This window comes from Rhinopithecus roxellana, chromosome 17 (genome assembly GCF_007565055.1).
Source record: "Rhinopithecus roxellana isolate Shanxi Qingling chromosome 17, ASM756505v1, whole genome shotgun sequence".
Lineage (NCBI taxonomy): Eukaryota > Metazoa > Chordata > Mammalia > Primates > Cercopithecidae > Rhinopithecus > Rhinopithecus roxellana.
Window position 1 is genome coordinate 23445960 of NC_044565.1, and position 8727 is coordinate 23454686.

An 8727-nucleotide genomic window follows, 5' to 3' on the forward strand; every position below is an offset into this window, starting at 1 on the left:
CTACAAGCGCCCACCACCACACCTGGCTAATTTTTTTGTATTTTTAGTAGAGACTGGGTTTCACCGTGTTTGCCACAATAGTCTCGATCTCCTGACCTCGTGATCCGCCCGCCTCGGCGTGCCAAAGTGCTGGGATTACAGGCGTGAGCTATCGAGCCCCGCCGTAAAAATGTATCTTTTACCACAAGTCTTAGTTTAAAAAAAAAAAAAGTTTGAAAGGCACTGGCTAAGTGGATTGAGAGCTGAAATGTCTGAGATTTATAACCCTCTCCACTTAATATGAGATCTCAGATGTCAGGGAATATTATGGGGCCTATTTAAAGCTTGCCACCCAGAAACATGGAACCAAAACCAAAAGCTGCAAGGAAAAAGATTTTGAAACTAGATTTTGTAAAATATTTCTAAATTGTCTATGTTAAAACATATAATAGAATTGAAAGGTGTAAAACTGAAAAAACATCTGCACCCACATGTCAAAGTGTCATATTCTTACTATTAAAATAATGATTATAAATCAAGAGGTGAAAAAGTCTGATATCCCGACAGAAGAAAAGGGACAGAGGCAAATCATGAGAAAAAGGGAAATCGATAAAAAGATGTTCACCGGGCGCGATGGCTCAAGCCTGTAATCCCAGCACTTTGGCAGGCCAAGGTAGGTGGACCACCTGAGGTCAGGAGTTCTAAACCAGCCTGGCCAACATGTGAAACCCCGTCTCTACTTAAAATACAAAAAGTAGCTGACAGTGGTGGCACGTGCCTGTAGGCTCAGCTACTTGGGAGGCAGAGGCACAAGGATCACTTGAACCCGGGAGGCAGAGGTTGCAGTGAGCCAAGATTATACCACTGCACTCCAGCCTGTGCAACAGAGTAAGACTTGGTCTCAAAATAAATAAATAAATAAAAATAAAAAGATGTTCAACTTCACCAACAATGTCAATTAAGACAGGATCTAATTTTTTTTCAACTCCTGATGTTTTTTAAATACCCTGTTTTGTCAAGGATGATCAAGGATGTAACACTATAAAGGCACCACATACTGCTGGTGGGAGTATAATTAGGTAAACCCGGAGAAAAATTGGCAATACACACCAGAAGCCTTGAAAATTGTACCCTTTGTCTTAATAATCCCTCTTCAAATAATTTATCTCAAGGAAACAATCATGGGTGTGTTCAAGGTTGTTAACAATAGTAAAAAACTGGAGGAAAAAAAAAAAAAACCCTGGCTCTCCAACAACAGGAATGTTATGATCTTGTGTACAAAATATAATTAATTAATAAGTTAACTAGCAAAGCCCCAACCTGGGGCTTGAGTTTGGGCCATTTTGGGGGCTGAAAACCTGACCACTCCTTTGGGAGTTCATTTTCCTGAGCTGACCAATGAAGGCAGGAGGGAGGAGTTTGGAGAACACAGGCTTGGGGGTGGTGCGATGCAGACAATGGGACTGTTGAACCTCAGCAGAGAGGGGTTGAGATGGAAGCCGAGAAGCTATTTTCAAGAGATACTTTGCAAGACTCTAAATCTGAGGCCTGGGATTAACAAAAAAGACATCATAGGTCTGTTGGTAAAAAGTGCCCTGGAGAAGAGTACAGCAGACAAGAGAGTCTAGGGACTGTGAGGGACTTTGCAGGTTTATTTAGGGTAGGCAGGGAAGGCGCCTCTGATGAGCTGAGATTTAGCAGAGACCCGAAGAAATGGTGAGAACTACCAAGGGAGACTAGGCAGAGGGAACAGCCAGTGCAAAGGCCTTGAGGCAGCACATGCTTGCTGTGTTTGAAGAACAGCAAGGAAGCCAGTGTGGCTGGAGTGTGGTGAGCGCAGGTGCCACTGGCAGGAGACGAGAGCAGTAAAGCAGCCAGGTTGGGTCATGTAGGACCTTGTGGCCATTCTGAGGATTTGTCATTTACTCTGAGTGAGATAGGAAGTCGTAGGGAGGATTTTGAGTAGGGAAGGGACATGTCCTGACTTAGGTTTTTATTATTTATTTATCTATTTATTTATTTATTTATTTATGTATTTTTGAGGTGGAGTCTTGCTTTGTCACTGAGGCTGAGGTGCCGTGGCGCAATCTCAGCTCGCGGAAACCTCCACCTCCCGAGCACAAGCGATTTTCCTGCCTCGGTCTCCCTAGTAGCTGGGATTACAGGCGTGCGCCATCACGCCCAGCTAATTTTTATATTTTTAGTAGAGACGGGGATTCACCATGTTGGCCAGGCTGGTCTTGAACTCCTGACCTCAAGTGATCCATCTGCCTTGGCCTCCCAAAGTGCTAGGATTACAGGCATGAGCCGCTGGGCCCGGCCTTGACTTAGGTTTTTAAAGGATCATTCTAGAGAGTGCAATGTGGAGGACAGGCTTAGGGGACAGGTGTGGGGGGCTGAAGATAGAAGTTGGATACCAGTTAGGTTACTGCAATAATCCACGTAGGAGGTGGTGACTTGGACCAGGATGATGGCAGAGGAAACAGTGAGATGTGTTCAGATCTTGGATCTATTTTGAAGGTAGACTGATAGAATTTGCTAATGGATGGGGTGAGATTTTGTGTGTGTGTGTGTGTATGTGTGTGTATAAGCGAGAGAACAGGCTGGGCATGGTGGCTCACGACTGTAATCCTAGCACTTTGGGAGGCCAAGGTGGGTGGATCACTTGGGGTCAGGAGTTTGACATGGTGAAACCCCATCTCTACTAAAAATACAAAAATTAGCTGGGCATGGTGGTGCGCACCTGTAATCCCAGCTACTCTGGAGACTGAGGCAGGAGATTCACTTAAACCTGTGAGGCAGAGGTTGCAGTGAGCCAAGATTTCTCCATTGCACTCTGGCCTGGTCAACAAAGCAAGACTCCATCTCAAAAAAAAAAAAAAAAAGAGAGAGAGAGAGAACAATGGGGCCCACCTCACCCCACATGAACCAGATTCTCTGCAGATAGTTCATGATATTTCTTTTCTTTTTTTCCCTCCAAGTTATTTGTGGAGAAAGTTCATGGTATTTCCTAAACACTCCCCAGGAGACACTAATGTGCAGCCAGGGTTAAGAACCACTGCTCTAGATGGTGAGGTTATAGGAAACTTTTATTCCTTTTTTTTTTTTTTTTGAGACGGAGTCTTGCTCTGTCGCCCAGGCTGGAGTACAATGGCTCTATCTCAGCTCACCGCAACCTCTGCCTCCCAGATTCAAGCGATTCTCCTACCTCAGCCTCCTGAGTAGCTGGGATTACAGGCATATGCCACCATGCCTGGCAAATTTTGTATTTTTGTAGAGACGAGGTTTCTCCATGTTGGTCAGGCTGGTCTCGAACTCCTAACCTCAGGTGATCCACCTGCCTCGGCCTCCCAAAGTGTTAGGATTACAGGCGTGAGTCACCGTGCCTGGCCTGAAAACTTTTATTCTTATCTTTATGTTTTGTGTGTTTTTTAAAATATTCTTACCTTTATTTTCCACATTTTCTACAATAAAAGTTTTAATAAGAGGAGAAAGGGGGCTGGGCGTGGTGGCTCATGCCTGTAATCCCAGCACTTTGGGAGCCGAGGCGGGTGGATCACGAGGTCAGGAGATGGAGACCATTCTGGCTAACATGGTGAAACCCCGTCTCTACTAAAAATACAAAAACATAAGGCCTGGTGCGGTGGCTCAAGCCTGTAATCCCAGCACTTTGGGAGGCCGAGACGGGTGGATCACGAGGTCAGGAGGTCGAGACCATCCTGGCTAACACCGTGAAACCCCGTCTCTACTAAAAAATACAAAAAACTAGCCGGGTGAGGTGGCGGGCGCCTGTAGTCCCAGCTACTCGGGAGGCTGAGGCAGGAGAATGGCATAAACCCGGGAGGCGGAGCTTGCAGTGAGCTGAGATCCGGCCACTGCACTCCAGCCTGGGCGATAGAGCGAGACTCTGTCTCAAAAAAAAAAAAAAAAAACAAAACAAAACAAAAACAAAAACAATTAGCTGGGTGTGGTGGGGGGCACCTGTAATCCTAGCTACTTGGGAGGCTGAGGCAGGAGAATGGTGTGAACCCGGGAGGCGGAGCTTGCAGTGAGCCGACATTGGGCCACTGCACTCCAGCCTGGGTGACAGTGCGAGACTCCATCTCAAAAAAAAAAAAGAGGAGAAAGGATATTTTAAACAAAACATCTCCCCCCACCCATCTTGAACTATGAAATGTAAGATAATACCAATACAACTTTCTTTTAACGATCGGATCTCCACTTGCCAAATACTCACCATCCCATCACCAGCATACATGTCACCTTCTCTCTGGAGCCCCTTGCACTTCCCCAACCACCAGTGACAGCTCATTTTTGGCCTCTCCTGTGGCCCACATGGCCCCTCTTTTTGGAACTTAGTTCTCTCTCTTTTTTTTGAGATGGAGTCTCTCACTCTGTTGCTTTGCCTAGGCTGGAGTGTAGTGGCGTGATCTCAGCTCACTACAACCTCTGCCTCCTGGGTTCAAGCAATTCTCATGCCTCAGCCTCCCAAGTAGCTGGGATTACAGGCACGCACCAGCACGCTTGGCTCATTTTTGTATTTTTAAAAGTAGAGACAGGGTTTCGCCGTGTTGGCCAGGCTGCTCTTGAACTCCTGACCTCAAGTGATCTGCCTGCCTCGGCCTCCCGAAGTGCTGGGATTAGGTGTGAGCCACTGCACCTGGCTAGAGCTTAGTTCCCTAGTGTTGGTACTTGGAGCCTACTTTTTTGGAGGAGGTCTTTTCTATAAACCCACTCTGGAAACAATATCAAAGCAGGAAGTGAGAGATTGTGTTTGAAGTCCACAGTCCAGCTGGAAGCCAGAATCAGGGCCTGGATCTGGGACAGTCCTTGGTCTCCCGAGGTTCTAGGCTCTTGGTTCACCTGTTTGGAATCCCTGTCTCTTGGGTGGCAGGGAGTGAGCTATTTGTGTAAGACTAAGGCCTTAGAATATGTCCCAAGCTCTCTGGCATCAGGCACCCCACTCAGGGGCCAAACAGAAAGCTGTGAAGGGTAGTGAGAAAAGTCTCTTCTTACACCTCCTCTCTACCAACACTATTTAGTACCTTGCTTTTTTAGCTTTCATGTTATATTATGACTGGTTTCCCATGTCATTAAATATTCTTCAGAAATTTAACTTTGATAACATATTATCCCCATTAACCATAACTTTATCATCCTCCAACTGTTCAAAAGTTAGATTATTTCTAGCTTTTACTATTATAGTATATTTAACCTCACTGGTAATTGATCTAAAAGGAATAATTAGGAATCAGTCCCCAAATTTTGAGATGGCAACCAAGAAGTCTTTTTCATTTTCCACAGCTTTCCCACATTTTTGTTTTTTTTAAGAGACGCTCTGCCACCCAGGCTGCAGTGCAGTGGGATGATCATAGTTCACTGTAACCTCAAATTCCTGGGCTTAACCAATCTTCATGCCTCAGGCTCCCAAATAGCTAGGATTAATAGCGCATGCCACCATGCCAGGCTAATTTTCTTATTTTTGTAGAGACAGGAGTCTTGCTATGTTGCCCAGGCTGGTTTTGAACTCCTGGGCTCAAGCGATCCTCACACCTCAACCTCCCTAAATGTTGGGATTATAGAGGTGAGCCACCATGCCTTCTTTTTTTTTTTTTTTTTTTTTAATTCTGTTTTGGAAAGGATATACCTCTTGCCACCATCTGAATAATATCTATCTTTATTATTATTATTATTTTTTTTTTTTTTTTGAGGCGGAGTCTCACTCTGTCGCCCGGACTGGAGTGCAGTGGCCGGATCTCAGCTCACTGCAAGCTCCGCCTCCCGGGTTTACGCCATTCTCCTGCCTCAGCCTCCCGAGTAGCTGGGACTACAGGCGCCCGCCACCTCGCCCGGCTAGTTTTTTTGTATTTTTAGTAGAGAGGGGGTTTCACTGTGTTAGCCAGGATGGTCTCGATCTCCTGACCTTGTGATCCGCCCGTCTCGGCCTCCCAAAGTGCTGGGATTACAGGCTTGAGCCACCGCGCCCGGCCTATCTATCTTTATTATTATTATTTATGTCTGTAAATAGTTTTACAGTTCACAAAGCATTTTCTTATATAATGTCTCAGCTAATCAACACAGCAACACTAAGAAATAAGCTATTATTTCCATTTTACATTTGGGGAAATTAAGGCTCAGAAAGGCTATGTGACATGTTCAAGGTAATACATTTAGTGTCAGAGCTGGGATGTGGACTCAGGTCTTGGTACTTCCAAAACCATATCCTTTACCGTGGGCAAAGTGCTATGCTGGGGTCTTGCCAGACACATAGATGGCATTGGAAGAAGGGCAGGTATGGAACAGCACCCCAGGCATAGTGGGCAATGTCATTGGTAAGATACAGAGAAAGTGCTACAGACAGTGGCTTTGCAAGGACAGAGCGGTTCCTCCCACAGAGGGCATGCAGTAGGCTTTGGGAAGAAACGTGGCCAAGTCGGGTCTTCAAAGGTGAATAGGATCTAGATATTCAGAATAAGAGAGAGGGCTTTGCACAGGCTCAGTGAATGGGAAAGGAAAGTGTGGCTGATTGGGGAAAGCGACAGCACAGGGAGCAAGAGATGGGGCGTGGCTGGGGAGGAATGGAATTGTAATTCTAGCCTCACAGAGGCTAGAGCCAGCAGGGCCTTGGGACCATGTGGGGAGGAAACCAGAGATGTGTGAAACAATTTGCTGAAGGCAGAACCAGGCAGGGAAAGGGCAGGGTCGGTTCGTACCCTTGCCTCTGGCCACCCGGGCCAATACTCCTTCCCTGCAGTAAACTTGATTAATCTCAAACTCAGGTGCCATTTCCTTGGAATAGCATTTACTGCGGGGCGCGGTGGCTCACGCCTGTAATCTCAGCGCTTTGGGAGGCTAAGGCGGGAGGATCCCTTGAGCCTAGGGGTTCGAGACCAGCCTGGGCAACATAGCAAGACCCTGTGGTTAAAAAATAATAATAATAAAATTAGCCGATAATGGTGGCACGCGACCGTAGTATCAGCTTCTTGGGAAGCTGAGGCACGAGGATCACCTGAGTCCAGACAGAGAGAGGCTGCAGTGAGCCATCATCGTGCCACTGTACTCCAGCCTGGGCGACAGTGTGAGACCCTGTCTCAAAAAAAGAAAAAGTTGTTCAAGTTGTGTAGTGCACGGGAGGAAAGAAGTATGACAATAACATAGGACAGCAGCCGGCTCTTTTTCTCTTCAGGATGTGGAGAGTGGGCGCCTTGGGAAGATGAAATTGAGTATGTGCGGGGGAGGGGTCAATATGAAACAAGGTCGGGAGGGGGGCGGGGAGAGCTGGGGCGCTAGAGGAGCTTGGGGCTCGCGCTGCGGAGGAGGAAGCGCCTTCCGCGGTCGCTGGGGGGAAGTGGTTAAGAGGAAGCAAGGGCAGTGGAGGGGACTGCTGGAGGGTCCCATCTGGGAAAGCAGGCACGGATGCGGGGACATTTCCTCCTGTCACCCTGGCAAAGAGCTCGCCGGGCTGGAGGGTCAGAGTTCTCAGATCCAAGTGAAGAAAACCGGGAACGGTTCCGGCTCTGGGGACTGACATTCATCGCGGCAGTTTCTGGTGGCAAAACAGAGGAAACAAAGGAATGATGAAATGAACTGAGCTGCCTTCATGCCCCGGATGAATGTTCAGCCATTAGAGAAGAGTGAATCCCAGCTGGGATTTGGGGTTCCACGGTGTACTAGAAAAGCAAGACAAAGAGAAGCGCCTACTAGAAGCTGCCATTTTGGAAAACAAAAGCAAACGTGTGTGTGTGTGTGTATGTGTGTGTGTGTGTATGTGTGTGTGTGTGTGATGTTACATGGACATGGGGAAATTACGGAAGTAAATACTAATGCTAGTGTAAATTGGGATGGTGGAAAATGAGGAAGAGGGCGGCGGGGGAATCCTTAGTACTTACAGAGAAAACGGAGCAAGTGCACAAGCACGCCAAACCACCCGTTGCCCGAGCTCGGCGCTCATGCGGCTAGGATGACGCCTGTGGGGTGCCCCAGGGGCCCTGCTCGCCGCCACGCTGCTCAGGGTCATTTACAGTCTCTCCGCTCTTTGTTAAATAGAGTGAGACAGGGACGGGCTGGAGTCCGCAGGGGTCTTGGAGGGCGGAGGGGACGGGTCGGGGCCCCCCTTGCTCCTGCCACGCTGCCGCCACCCCAGACAAAGACAGCTGCGTCCCGCGGGAGCGCAGGGGCCCCTGCGCGCAGGACCTGACTCTCCTGTCCCGTCTCCCCCTGACGCCCACACACCCAGGCGGCAGCCCACTCCCCTTCTACCCCGCAGCCATTTGCTTCCCACCCCTTGATTTTTTTTCTTTTCCCCTCCCCTCAGCATCCCCCCAACCTCCTCTGATACACTTTCTAATTGTCTAATGAATTTACCTATTATAGGCATTTTGTATAAGTGGAATCATACAATCCTCGTCCTTCTGTGTCAGTCTTATTTTGCTTAGCATAATGTTTTTTATTTATTATTATTTTTTCTTTGAGACAGGGTCTCGCTCTGTCGCGCAGGCTGGAGCACAGTGGCGCTCAGCTCACTGCAATCTCCACCTCCGGGTTTCAAGTGATCCTTCCACCTCAGCCTCCCGAATAGCTGGGACTACAGGCGCGCCGCCACCACTGCCTAGCTAATTTTTATACCTTTGGTGGAGACGAGGTTTCGCCATGTTGCCCACGCTGGTCTCTAGCTCCTGAACTCAAACAATCCTCCCGCCACAGCCTCCCAAAGTGCTGTAATTACAGGCGTGTGAGCCACCACGCCCG

General features: G+C 47.9%; 1 long non-coding RNA gene across 1 annotated transcript; it reads right to left on the reverse strand.

Annotated features, from left to right (window-relative positions):
• Positions 1–7134: 7134 nt before the first annotated feature.
• Positions 7135–8322, reverse strand: LOC104661314. The gene is made up of 2 exons (XR_747833.2): positions 7869–8322; positions 7135–7525 (listed from the first exon to the last, which is right to left on the reverse strand). It is a non-coding gene; the product is annotated as an uncharacterized LOC104661314 (long non-coding RNA).
• Positions 8323–8727: the final 405 nt, after the last annotated feature.